Source organism: Moschus berezovskii, chromosome 1 (assembly GCF_049115385.1).
Source record: "Moschus berezovskii isolate FMDL1 chromosome 1, NW_MosBer_1.0, whole genome shotgun sequence".
Taxonomy (NCBI): domain Eukaryota; kingdom Metazoa; phylum Chordata; class Mammalia; order Artiodactyla; family Moschidae; genus Moschus; species Moschus berezovskii.
In genome coordinates this window covers 33,211,107-33,225,971 of record NC_142460.1, presented here as the reverse complement: position 1 = coordinate 33,225,971, position 14,865 = coordinate 33,211,107, and the positions used below count along the sequence as shown (strand labels likewise).

The 14,865-nt window shown below is 36.8% G+C and overlaps 1 pseudogene; it reads left to right on the top strand.

Annotated features, from left to right (window-relative positions):
* The window catches only part of LOC129550242 (tumor susceptibility gene 101 protein pseudogene), a 32,484-nt pseudogene extending 17,925 nt beyond the window's left edge, over positions 1 to 14,559 (top strand).
* Positions 14,560 to 14,865: the final 306 nt, after the last annotated feature.

Below are 14,865 nucleotides of genomic sequence, written 5' to 3'. Positions count from 1 at the left end.
TTACTTGGAATCCTTCAATAAAGAATTTTCTGTTTATCAGCTATTTGGGTTACCTTAAAATTAGACTGTATAAAGAAGGAGAAATAAATGCTAGATTATTTATTATGATTTATAATTTTATCTTTTCTTATTATTAATTACTGATGATTTATAAATATCCCAAATAATTCACTGAAGCCATAAAAATCTCCAAAGATGATAAATTAGTTTGTTAGAGTATAATTAAGCTTTCTTTTGTTTTTATATGCCTATTTGATATATGTTAACCTATTATAGCCATTCATTTTTGCTCTTTAAATTCTGGCAGGCAGATATTTTTAAATAGCTCAGAGATTCTTACACCTTAGTACACAAGCCCTGTATAAACTCTTCTTTAGTGTGTTTAAGACATGTAAACATAATGAGATATCAAACACTATATGACAAATGGGATTCTGCCATTTTAATTAGATCTATAATTAGTAAGGGCTTGCCAGGTGGCACTAGTGGTAAAGAATACTCTGGCCAATGCAGGAAACATAAGAGATGCTGACTTGATCACTGGATCAGGAAGCTCTCCTGGAGAAGGGCATGACAATGTACTGTAGTCTTCTGGCTTGAAGAATCTCAAGAACAGTGGTGCCTGGTGGTTTACAGTCCACTGGATTGCAAATAGCTGGACACGACTGAAGAGACTCAGCATGCATGCATGCATAATTGGCAGACTGAGTTAAGAGAAAATGGAAGTCACCTCTAGTGGACAACTCTTAAAAGAGACAGGAAGCAGCAGCAGACACCACGCTGCGGGGCTAGAGGGAAGCAAGCAACCTCGTTAGGATTTGTTTGTGAAGAGGACATACACCAAGGAGCTACTGGAAGCTTTTAAAACGTGAGAGCATTTCCTCAGAAGCAACAAGCAATACAATAGAAACAGGGAGATCCATGCTATAAGAACAGCCAGTGAACTGGGGAGAAACTGCAGCCATACTGAAATTTCAGATCCAATCAGCACCTAAATTTCCACCTGTGAGAACTCTGATTACGAGAAGTGGGTCCCCTAGAAACCGAATTGTGTTTTTTTTTAACATTGCTTTGATCACTAAATTTATGTCTTTTCACAAAATTGTATACCTTTGCATGGTAAAAATACCCAACAGACTAGTAATACAAGGAAACTACCTCAGCATAATGTGACTTCCCAGGTGGCACAGTGATAAAGAATCTGAATGTCAATGCAAGAGATGCAATAGACCAAGGTTCCATCCCTGGGTTTGGTCCAGATCTCCTGGAGAAGGAAATAGCAATTCACTCTGGTATTCTTGCCTGGAGAATTCCATGGACAGGGGAGCCTATCTTAGCCCTATAATGGGCTATAGCCTATGGGGTCACAAAGAGTCAGACACAGCTGTGAGGCAGACTCACACACACACACAACTCAGCATAATAGAAGTCACAGAGGAAAAAAACACAGAAAGCAGCATATTCAGTTGTGTGTTTTTCCCTCAAGATGAGAAACAGGGTAAAAAGGCCTTCCTATAGCACTTCAACACAGATCTGGAAGGAAAATTCTGTCATAAAGAAACAGCCCAGATGAAACTGGGCAACATTTTGCTAAGTGAAATAACACAGTCACAAAAAGGCAAATTCTGTATGATTCCACCAATATGAGCTACTTCAGTTCAGTTCAGCTCAGTTCAGTTCAGTTGCTCAGTCGTGTCCGACTCTCTGTGACCCCATGAATCACAGCATGCCAGGCCTCCCTGTCCATCACCAACTCCCGGAGTTCACTCAAACTCATGTCCACAGAGACGGTGATGCAATCCAGCCATCTCATTCTCCATCGTCCCCTTCTCCTTCCACCCCCAATCCTTCCCAGAATCAGACTCTTTTCCAGTGAGTCAACTCGTCGCATGAGGTGGCCAAAGTATTGCAGTTTCAGCTTTAGCATCAGTCCTTCCAATGAACACCCAGGATTGTTTCCTTTAGAATGGACTGGTTGGATCTCCTTGCAGTCCAAGGGACTCTCAAGAGTTCTCTCCAACACCACAGTTCAAAAGCATCAATTCTTCGGCGATCAGCTTTCTTCACAGTCCAACTCTCACATCCATACATGACCACGGGAAAAACCACAGCCTTGACTAGATGGACTTGGTTGGCAGTTAGAATAGTTAAAATCATATTAATAATAGAAAGTAGAATAGTGGTCGTCAGGGACTTGGAGGGGACTGCAGAAATGGAGGAGTATTTGCTTGATAGAGTTTCAGTTCTGGAAGACAAAAATTGTTCTGGAAATCGATGATAGTGATGGTTGCACAACAACATGAATGTACCTTATATAAGTAAATTGTATATTTAAAAATGGTTATGAAGATAAATTTTACATTGTGTGTATTTTACCATGACAAGATAACTGAAAAAACAATTAAAAGAAAGGTTTTATCTACCAGTATTTTCCATTATCATGTTAGTACCAAATCAACCTAATTTATTTTGTTAATATATTTTCAAAACATGGTAAATAATACAGATGGACAATGATTCAAAAATTAACAAAAGAGCAACAAAAGATTCATGGAGAATAGTACCATGAAGAAGTCAAAGGGAGACCTGTCTTTTTCTTTTTATTAGGATTTGGATTCTTAAAGAAATAAAAGCATTGTTAACACAATGCTTCCTGTTAAAACTTGTCAAATAGTTTCAGGCATTCATTTAAAATAATGCCACTAGATAATGAAAAAAAAAAAAGGAGAGAGAGAGGGAAAGCATCTCAGTGCTCACTGAAGAGATTTTAATTTTCTTTTGGCTTTAAAATTACTATAAATCTAAGTGAGAAGAACAGTTTTTGAAAATGCCATCTGAGCATGTTTTAGAGACCATGATATTTATGAAGCATGAAAACATTTATTTGTAAGCAAATGCATGCAAGAATTATATGTGTGACATTTAAGTACTTCCATGCATGATAATCAAGAACAATTATTTCATCATAACATTCAATAACTGCAGTAAAAGAATAAAGGTAATATATGGTTCACTAGCCACTAAATTAGCAGCAGCAGCAGCAGCCACTAAATTTAGTAATATCCTTTTTCAAAAATTACAAACATTGCTAAACTAACAAAATGTAAACAACAAAGAGTTTACTTCCAGTTTTCCCAGTGAAACTATGTTATCTGGATTTTTACAACTGAACCTAAATCTAGATGTGGCTTCAAGTTTTGCATTGTGAGATTTTTGCTATATTATTCCTGAAATCGTGCAATCATCATGGTAGTGATTTGTTCTTTTAAAGCCTTATTTATGATTCTTACTTTTGTGTTTTATTGTCTGTATATGATTGTTAAATATTTTCCCTAAACAGTGAGCTTTGTGATCAAGAGAAGTTGAATTACAATATAAATATAAAGCATGGTAGAGATGTGGCTTAACTCAATATTTTAGCTTTACTTGGCATTTGTCCTTAAAAAGTCCAACATTAACAGAGATAGCATGATACAGATATGAGCAGGAAAAGATAAGAGATATGAACTACTAAAGTGAAGTGAAGTGAAAGTCACTCAGTCGTGTCCAACTCTTTGTGACCCCTTGGAATTCTCCAGGCCAGAATACTGGAGTGGGGAGCCCGTCCCTTCTCCAAGGTATCTTCCCAACCCAGGGATCGAACCCAGGTCTCCTGCATTACAGGCGGATTCTTTACCAGCTGATCCACAAGGGAAGCCCCATGAACTACTAAAGATGTAGCCTATTCCAATGTCCTATATTAAGTAGTATATTATTTTTTCACTATCAAATTTGATGGCTGTTTCTCAATAGCATTTGAAAAACTTGATCATTCCATTCTCTTTCACTTTCTTCATTTAACTTTCAAAGATCATAGTCTATTTCTTATCTGTAACCTTCAATGCTTACTCCTTTCTTACCTCTTTTTCTTCTGTGGGATCCTCCTCATCTCTGTGAACTCTAATATTAAAGTCTCTCATTAGTAATTCCACATGCAGTGACTTCATAATTAGCATCATGTTGTCTTATAACCTTATCAACCATATATATGCTGATTTTTAAAAGACAATTCTTCGTGAATATTTTCACCGTTTTTCAGGCTTAACTTTCTGTGTAAAAAGTACTGGCAAACTTGGTTTCAAGATAAGTGGATAACAAACCTGCCATGTGTGGTAGGCAGAATAATGGCTTCGAGAGATATTCATTTTCTAATCCCCATAATTTGTGAATATGTAATCCTACATGGCAAATGGGAATTCAAGATGTAACTGAGGTTATTAATCAGATGATCTCTAAATACAGAAACTATCCCATATTATTTAGCTGGGTTTAATTTAATCCTGAAAGTGAAAGTGAAAATCGCTCAGTTGTGTCTGACTCTTTCGACCCTATGGCCTATAACAGTCCATGGAATTCTCTAGGCCAGAATACTGGAGTGGGTAGCCTTTCGCTTCTCCAGGGGATCTTCCCAACCCAGAGACCCAACCCAGGTCTCCCGTATTGCAGGCAGATTCTTTATCAGCTGAGCCACAAGGAAAGCCCAAGAATACTGGAGTGGTTAGCCTATCCCTTCCCCAGTAGATCTTCCTGACCCAGAAATTGAACCAGGGTCTCCTGCGTTGAAGGCAAATTCTTTACCAACTGAGTTATCAGGGAAACCCAATTTAATCCTGAGCATTCTTAAATATATAAAAAGAAGAGAGAAAGAGATCAAGGCCAGAATAATGCAATAAACAAAAGACTGGATCAGCCATTGTTATTACTTTGAAGATAAAAGGGAGCTATGAGCCAAGAGATATAGGGAGACTATAAAAGCTAGAAAAGGAAATGGATTCTTCTTCAGAATGTTCATAAAGGAAAGTAATTCTGCTTACACCTTATTTTAGCCCAATGAAATCTGCATTAGAATTTGACCTATAGAACTATAAGATATTTGTATTATTCTAAGCAGCTAAATGAATGGCAATTTTTTACAGGAGAAAGGGAGAACTAATACACCTTCGAATCTATAGAGATAATGAATGGTTCCAGACAGATTTAGGGAATATTGTCCTCTAGATCTATTGCATTACATTCTCTGTTGAAGAAGCTAAAGATTTTCCCCTCCTCTCCTGGGAAATATCTGTTTACAGAGCAAAATATTCAAATCTGGTTCTCCCTCTTTAGGGAAGGAGGGTTATATAAATTCAAAGTTCTATAATTTTGGAGCTCCTCTTGTTGTGTGGCCTTGCTACATGCAGAAGGTGATACTGTGCCTTTATTACATCACTGTGTGGAGATTGAGTCTCAAGGAATCCACATTGAAATGCTCTGTGAATGGTAAATGGTTCATTTTGTGATCCAGAGGTCTCATCTTTACAGCCAGAAGGAGAAAGCCAGGTAGGGAAGAAGATAAAGTCATGACCTTTATCCGCTGAGGAACCCAGTGTTATAATTATTTAAAGTGTTTTCCTACTTTCTTTGTTATTGTAGTATGCTGCTGCTGCTAAGTCACTTCAGTCGTGTCCGACTCTGTGCGACCCCATAAATGGCAGCCCACCAGCCCCGTCCCCCTCCAGGCAAGAATACTGGAGTAGGTTGTCATTAATTTGCAAAGTTGTGTTAGTTTCAGGTGTACAGTCAAGTGATTCATTTATATGTATGTGTATATACATTTTTTCAGTTTTATATATGCATATGTTCAGTTATATGATGCTTTTCTATTATAGATTATTACAAGATATTTAATATAGTTTCCTATGCTATACAGTAAGACCCTATTGTTTATATATATTATATATAGTAGTTTTTAACTGTTAATCTCATATTCTTAATATATCCCTCTCCCCTGCTTTCATTCCCGTTTGGTATCTATAAGCTTGTTTTCTATATCGGAGAGTCTGTTCAGTTCAGTTCAGTTCAGTTCAGTCGCTTAGTCTGTCCGACTCTCCGCGACCCCAGGAATCACAGCACGCCAGGCCTCCCTGTTCATCACCAACTCCCGGAGTTCACTCAAACGCATGTCCATTGAGTCGGTGATGCCATCCAGCCACCTCATTCTCGGTTGTCCCCTTCTCCTCCCGCCCCCAACCTTTCCCAGCATCAGAGTCTTTTCCAGTGAGTCAATTCGTCACATGAGGTGGCCAAAGTATTGCAGTTTCAGCTTTAGCATCAGTCCTTCCAATGAACATCCAGGATTGATCTCCTTTAGAATGGACTGGTTGGATCTCCTGTTACTGCTTTGAAAATAAGTTTAACTGTACTTTTTTAGATTCCAAATATAAGTGATATTATATAATATTTGGCTTTTTCTGTTTGACTTACTTCCCTTAGTATGGTAATCTCTAGTTCCATTCTTGTTGCTGCAAATGTACATATTTTACTTTTTATGGCCAGTGGAATAATTTTTATCACATAACCAGAAAGTTGGCTGCTGATGACTCATACTTGTACAGTAACATTTTGATGATCTCAAGCTCCTAGGTTTCACCTATTTTCTACTCATAACCCTTACCGTGTGGATTTTTTCCCAGTGTTCATAAGCTGGGTGCCCAAATTCCATTATAAGAAACTAAGAGAGAAGTATGAAAAGCAATATTTTAGATGATTTTTGGCTTTTTAATCAAGAATACAATAGTTTTGGGTTTTTTTTTTCCCTGAAATCTCCATCTAGGACACATCTCATTATCCTGGGCTACCATTATGTTACACAGTTATTGCCACTTGGAGGAACCCAGGGAATCAGTTCTTATCTTTTTTTGTTTTTTCGGTTTGGAAAATGAATGCTCAAAACAAACTCTTGATTATTTTAGAAAGAAAATGGAAAGGAGGTAGAATAAAAGGAGTATATTCAATATTAATATGTTAGTTTAAATCTTTTTTTTTTTCTTTATCCACCCTCATTAATCAAATACTCCCTTTTCTGATTCTCTTTAAAATACCAAGCAAGCCAGTGACTCACTGGAACATCATTTTGTGGTATAGACTCAATTTCTTGTTGATGTAAAAACCAATGAGCTTTGCTTATTGATATAAAACATTTGAGCAAGTACTTCAAACTCAAAGGGGAGTTCACAGCATTCCCGTTCTTCTTGCTATTCTCTTGCAACTTTATGTGGCAACCTCATTTCAAATGTTTATGTGACTCGCATCTCATCTCACCATTGTCTCCTCAAATATTGAAACAAGAAACTTTAACTTATTTTTTTTAAAACTTCTACTTAGCAATCAGAGAACAAATTTATCAGCTTGACAAATGAATCATCTGCTGATTACAGGCATATCTCAGAGACATTGAGTGTTCATTTCCAGACTGCTACAAGAAAGCAAAGAAGTGAAGTGAAGGCGCTCAGTCGTGTCCAACTCTTTGTGACCCCATGGACTGTAGCCCACCAGGCTTCTCCGTCCATGGGATTCTCCAGGCAAGAATACTGGAGTGGATTGCCATTTTCTTCTTCAGGAGATCTTCCCGACCCAGGGATCAAACCCAGGTCTCCTGCATTGTAGGCAGACCCTTTAACCTCTGAGTCACCAGGGAAACATCACAGTAAATAAAGTCACATGAATTTTGTTTCCCAGAGCATATACAAATTATGTTTACACTATTCCATACTCTACTGAGTGTCTAAAAAAATAATATATAAGCTTCAATTTCAAATATTTTATTGCTAAGAAATGCTATCATCTGAAACTTTGGCAAGTTGTAATCCTTTTACTGATAAATGGTTTAAAACATCAGAGAATTACCAAAACGTGCCAAAAAGTCACAAAGTGAGCAAACACCCTTGGAAAAGTGGTACTGATAAACTTGTGTGATGCCAGGTTGCCCCAAACTTTCAATGTGTAAAATACATGTCTGCAAAGAGCATTAAAACATTATATAGGTTTTCCTATAATTATTTCTATTCCAGTCTGTTAATGGTCTTATGATCTCACAGTGGGATGAAAGCAACCATTATCTTTCTCATTCACTGCCCTGATTTTATATTGCATTGACCAATAAAATATCTTTTGGGTTTCCCCCTAGACTATAAAGGAAAAACATGAACAAACATTTTATCAAACCCATTTTATGTATGTGTCTAATTCTTTATCAATTTTCTTTGAAAGTTAATTTTTCTAGCCAATTTCATGTCCCTCATGTCAAGTATAAGAGGGCCTCTCATGGTCGGCGTTTATAATGTCACAAATCTTTAGTATAAAGAATAAGACTGAACAGAATTTTTGCTGCAGCTTGTTTTCAGTCTAATCTATTTCCATCCTCTCCCAGTGACAACCATATTGCACACAATTTACTTTGCACTCCAACTTTACACTTGTTGCTCTTCCTAGCACATGTTCTGGGGTTCTGGGCCTCCATTTCCCTACCCATGTGCTTTTCTTTAGCTGGTATTTCTTTCATAAACGTCATCTTTTTTTAGGCCATCTGTGAATCCCCCTTCAGATGTAATAGCCTTCTTTTTCAGCACTCTTAACAGCACTTTCTAATCAGTCCTATCCATTTTTCTATAGCTGTCTGTCTCTCTCATAAAGCTAGTCATTTCTTAATCAAAGCAAATCAAATTCACATTTCCTTTATCTTTATACCAAAGGGTCCAAGTACATGGCCTGGTAAAAATAACGGATGCTCTATAATATATGGATTCTTAAAAGGTGATAACAGAAGTACAGAGTTATCAGAGTTCAGAGGACATGCTTTTCCAGTCAAGTGACCAAGAATGTGGCATTAGTTTTTTTTTGTTGTTGTCGCCTCTCTGATATTAGATGTATTTCAATAGATAAAAACACAATCCAATTGATTAAACAAGTTAATTAAAAGCAAAGGAATTTGAAACTATGGTATGTCTAGAGGATAAAAAAAATAACACAACTGGACAAAAGCTAAAATGAATGAAAAGTGTTCATGTAAACTGGGCTTCCCCAGTGGCTCAGTAGTAACGAATACAGCTGCAGTGCAGGAAACATAGGTTAGAACCCTGGGTTGAGAAGATCCCCTGGAAAGGAAATAGCAACCCACTCCAGTTTGCCTAGAGCACACACTGACACACACATACATACACACCCACACACAGACACATGTTATCAATTATTTAATTTAGATATAGCAGCTATTTAAGATTTTCATACAGAGAATAATGTGATCAGGAATGTTTTAAGAAGGCTAAAATCTTGAAAGAAAAAAATAAACATTATGTGAAATTTTGAATTGAAAAGTATATTATTTGATTTTTATTTCTTTTATATTAAAAATATTTCTTTGGCTGGAAATATTGATATATATATATATATATGATTAAGGAGACAGCATAATTTTTATTTTGTAAATTACTTTATTACATTACTTGAATTATTTGCCATAAACTACTTTTCTTAAAATATACCCCTTATTTTATCAGGAATATTATGTATTTTAAAGGTCACGTCTGAGAAAATGTGCAGATTAAAAAGAATGTTGGGTAGAGGCAACCAAGGTCATGTGTGTGACCTCACCCTTTTTACTTTAGTTTTCTGTGCCACAGTGATTAATAGCTATAAAAATGAATAGTATTAGTACTTTTGATAATGAAATCAGACAGTTTGATAAGAATATGGAAATGCATGACATTTTGTGACAGACATTTGATCTAGGAGCCTTTATTCTTTCCTCTTTCAATGAGTGTATTACATTATTTGCATATTTAGTATAAGATAATAGGTTTCCTCTGTGGCCAAACTCTTTGGGTAATTTATTCATAATTGAATTGGGCTCTTAGTTGGTATCTTGTGTGTGTGAGTTTATGTAGTTTAGCATCCTTGTATTATATTGCATGGGTTACTGCTTTAAAAAATTATGCACCAAGGAGATAAATGTCAGGCTCAAGAAGTTCAGATTCATAATTAAACCACCTGCCTTTCTTTTCATACATGACACATAACAAATAGCCCTTTCATTTGTAACTAACACAGGATTATTCTATTAAATTTGACTAGCTTTTTCTTAGTGCTGACATTACTTACCTCATTAGTAGTCCTTAGCCTCATTTTGGAGGATATGATAATTTTCAGGTTACTGGGTGTATTGTATATTAACAGTGATTGGACCCTTCAATCTGATGCTACATTTTCCTTTAGGAAAGATTTGGAAAGGGGGAAATAATTACAAGTTGACATAAAACCAACAATTTAGGCAAGTTACCAGAAGCTACTTCATGTGTTCTACGTAAATATTAAGGTACTTCTCCAGTTTTAAAACAAACTAATTGAATGAATGAAATAGTGTTACTCATATATTTTAATTGCATTAGATATCTCAGAATTATTTCCAGTGAACTAGTAAGTTAAATCTTTTAGAGAATGCATAATGAGTTATTTTTTAAAAAGCAGCACAGCCTCATGAAACCTAGGAGTTACCTGACCCTATAGTCATTGAGTGAATTAACATTAATCTGTCAATTTATCAATGTTATCCAAGATAAGAAATTGGGGAATAAGCAAATGAAGTATATGTTGTCCATGTTTAGTGTCTCTGTATCCTTTGTGGAACTGCTGTTCCATTTCTTGATTAGGATAAAGCTATCAATCTTATGAACCTACCTTTCATGGCATAAAGATGCATGTGAGACCCAAGCTGGCCTGTGTACATCCCATCTCCTTGGATACAGTGATTGTACCAGAGGTGGCTAAATAACTCAAGCAGAGCCAGAACTCTATTTCTGATGCCAAAGATGCCATATGTCTGCAATGAGAAAGGATACTTTCACAAAAAATGTGGAAAAAATACAGAAAAATAGCAGTGATGATAGAGAGAAAGGTTTGAGGGTGTGGCTTTGTGAGAATATGCATGTATATGTGTATATAAACATATAAAAGTTGTGCTGAAAGGCAAACATTTGATGATGCTGTTTGATTTGCCTCTCATTTTGAATAGTCCCTTTGACTTTCCTTCATAACCTGTTTGTTTTATTTTATTTAAAAATTGTTTAGAAGTTGGTTTGAGTTAATATCTATTACTAGCAACTGAAACTAATTGGGAATCACAGTGTTGATTCAATAGAATGTTTTAAAGAGTATCTGGAAATTAAAAGGCTATACTAAGAGTATTTTTATATAAAAAGTGAAGCTGTACCACAAAAATACTCATTTAGTTTGTCTCCTAAATGTCATTGGAAGAAAAAATATTTTCACTCCAGAATATTCACACATATTTTCCTTTTAGTGTCACTTTAGAATTACCAACTTTATGACAGTTTTATTATATATGCATATATAATACAAACATATATACACATATATGTATAATATAAAATAAATGTAAAAGTATATATAATATATATAATATGTGTGATTTAAATATAAGTATAATATAAATATAAAATATGCAAAATAGAAATACAAACATAAATATATACACATATGTATAATATAAAACAAATAAACAATTTGTTGCACATTATTTGTGAACGTGTCCTTTCTCATTGCAGACATATGGCATCTTTATCATCAGAAATAGAGCCTTGACTCTGCTTGAGTTACTTAGCCACCTCTGGTACAATCATTTTTCTCTACACATCAATTAAATACATCTAATACATCTTGTTGGAGAAGACTCTTGAGAGTCCCTTGTACTGCAAGGAGTACAGGACTGCAACCAGTCCATTCTAAAGGAGATCAATCCTGGGTGTTCATTGGAAGGACTGATGCTAAAGCTGAAACTGCAATACTTTGGCCACCTCATGCGACGAGTTGACTCACTGGAAAAGACTCTGATGCTGGGAAAGGTTGGGGGCGGGAGGAGAAGGGGACGATGGAGAATGAGATGGCTGGATGGCATCAGCGACTCTGTGGACATGAGTTTGAGTGAACTCCAGGAGTTGGTGATGGACAGGGAGGCCTGGCGTGCTGTGATTCATGGGGTCGCGGAGAGTCGGACACGACTGAGCGACTGAACTGAACGGAACTGAACTGAATACATCTATATGATTGTATTTTGCCTTCTGTATATATCTTCAGTTTCTCCAACCATGGATTGAACTAACAATGAATTTTTTTTGTTGTTGTATCTCTGTGATCTATTATCTTTTATTTAGTTTTGTTGTTCAAATATTTTTAGACAACAAAGAATTTTTGCAAATAATGAACCATATTTTATATTTAAAAACCAAACGACCAAATCAAATAAAAATAAATGGGGTGCAGGGATGCCAGAAGATAACATTAGAATATAGCACAGCAATTTTTGAATCTACAATAGCACAATTACATGTTTTCTTCTACGTGATTATTTTTAACCTAAAACACTGAGGGTACAGAAATAAAAGATAAAAAAATCCTTGAAAAACAAGCTATTTTGAAATGTAAAGCTTTTAATTGTATTCTCAACTTTGAGATTAAAAAAATAAAATGACCAAGGTATTTCACTCATTCACAAATGAATACCATACTATACATGAGGAAAGTCTAGGTGTTTGCGTGCTTCTTCAAGGACTTTTTTTCCCCCAAACAAGTACTGCATTGTAGACCAACTACCAATACATATTGCAGAACCTTAAATAAAGAATAATGTCTGAGTTAATAACCATGGGTTGAAAACATTCAAAAAGAAAAAATTCAAAAAGTTTAAAAAAACAAAACTTGAGTTTGCTGCATGCTGGTAACTAGTTACAAAGCATTTATATTGTAGCAGGCAGTACAGGGACATTAGAGATGATTTACGGAGAAAGCAATGGCACCCCACTCCAGTACTCTTGCCTGGAAAATCCCGTGCACAGAGGAGCCTGGTAGGCTGCGGTCCATGGGGTTACGGAAGAGTCGGACACGACTGAGAGACTTCACTTTCACTTTTCACTTTCACGCATTGGAGAAGGAAATGGCAACCCACTCCAGTGTTCTTGCCTGGAGAATCCCAGGGACGTGGGAGCCTGGTGGGCTGCCGTCTATGGGGTCACACAGAGTCAGACACGACTGAAGCGACTTAGCAGCAGCAGCAGAGATGATTTAAAGTATATAGGAAGCTTCATATTACATTCACAAAGGCAAAGTGCAGAGGTCTCATTTCACAGGAAGCCAGGCAGTAATTTCTTTACAAGAGACCATTCACTTGGGTCAGAATTCCACTGTGCCCAACATGAGTGATAATACAAGCTTCTTCCTTGGACTTAGTGTGTGTGTAATATGAAGCTTAAAAAATGAAAACCTGATAACCAGAGAGACCCTGGGCATCGGCTAACGCAAGCCTTTCTTCTTGGAGTTGGGAAAAAGAAGCCCGAGCAAGCCGTGCACTTGCCTGCAATTATCAGAAGGTACAAACACAGAAACCTAACTGTACATGAAACTGTTAATGTTATTACTTTATACAAAGATCTCAAACCTGTATTGGATTCATAGGTTTTTAATGATGGCAGTTCCAGGGAATTAATGAACCTTACTGGAACAATTCCTGTGCCTTACAGAGGTAATACATACAATATTCCAATTTGCCTGTGGCTGCTGGACACATATCCGTATAATCCCCTTATCTATTTCGTTAAGCCTACTAGCTCAATGACTATTAAAACAGGAAAGCATATGGATGCTAATGGGAAGATATATCTTCCTTATCTACATGAATGGAAGCATCCACAGTCAGACTTGTTGGGGCTTATTTAAGTCATGATTATGGTGTTTGGAGATGAACCTCCAGTCTTCTCTCATCCTACTGTTTCAGCATCCTATCCATCATACCAGCAACAGGGCCACCAAATACTTCTTACATGCCAGGCATGCCAAGTGGGATTTCTGCATACCCATCCGGGTACCCTCCCAATCCCAGTGGTTTTACAGGCTGTCCTTACCCACCTGGTGGTCAGTATCCTGCCACAACAAGTTCCCAGTACCCTTCCCAGCCTCCTGTGACCACTGTTGGTCCCAGTAGGGATGGCACAATCAGTGAGGACACTATACGAGCCTCTCTCATCTCAGCAGTCAGCGACAAACTGAGATGGCGGATGAAGGAGGAAATGGATCGTGCCCAGGCAGAACTCAACGCCTTGAAAGAACAGAGGAAGACCTGAAAAAAGGGCACCAGAAACTCGAAGAGATGGTTAACCATTTAGATCAAGAAGTAGCTGAGGTTGATAAAAACATAGCATAGAACTCTTGAGAAAGAAGGATGAAGAACTCAGTTCTGCTCTGGAGAAAATGGAAAATCAATCGGAAAACAATGATATTGATGAAGTTATCATTTCCACAGCCCCACTATACAAACAGATCCTAAATCTGTATGCAGAGGAAAATGCTATTGAAGACACTATTTTTTTTTTTTACCTGGGAGAAGCTTTGAGGCGGGGAGTAATAGACCTAGATGTCTTCCTAAAGCATGTACGTCTTCTGTCCTGTAAACAGTTCCAGCTGAGGGCACTAATGCAGAAAGCAAGAAAGACTGCCGGTCTCAGTGACCTCTACTGACTCCTCTGATACCAGATGGAGACTGAACTCTTCTAAAGTATTCTTTTCTTCTCTACCTTTCTCTTATATCAGTAGGTGCCCAAAATAAGTTATTGCAGTTTATCATTCAAGTGTAAAATATTTTGAATCAATAATATATTTTCTGTTTTCTTTTGGTAAAGACTGGCTTTTATTAATGCACTTTCTATCCTCTGTAAACTCTTTGTGCTGAATGTTGGGACTGACTATGCTAAATAAAATTTGTTACATAAAATAAAAGTATATAGGAAGACATGCATAGGTTATATGTAAATACTATGCCACTTTATTCAAGGGAATTGAGCATTTGAAGGTTTTGGTATCCTTGGAGATTCCTGGAACAAACCCCAGATTATTAGTGAGGGGTAACTGATTGAAGGCAAGAGGAGAAGGGGACGACATCGGATGAGAAGTTTGGATGGCATCACCAACTTGATGGACATGAGGTTGAGCAAGCTCTGGGAGTTG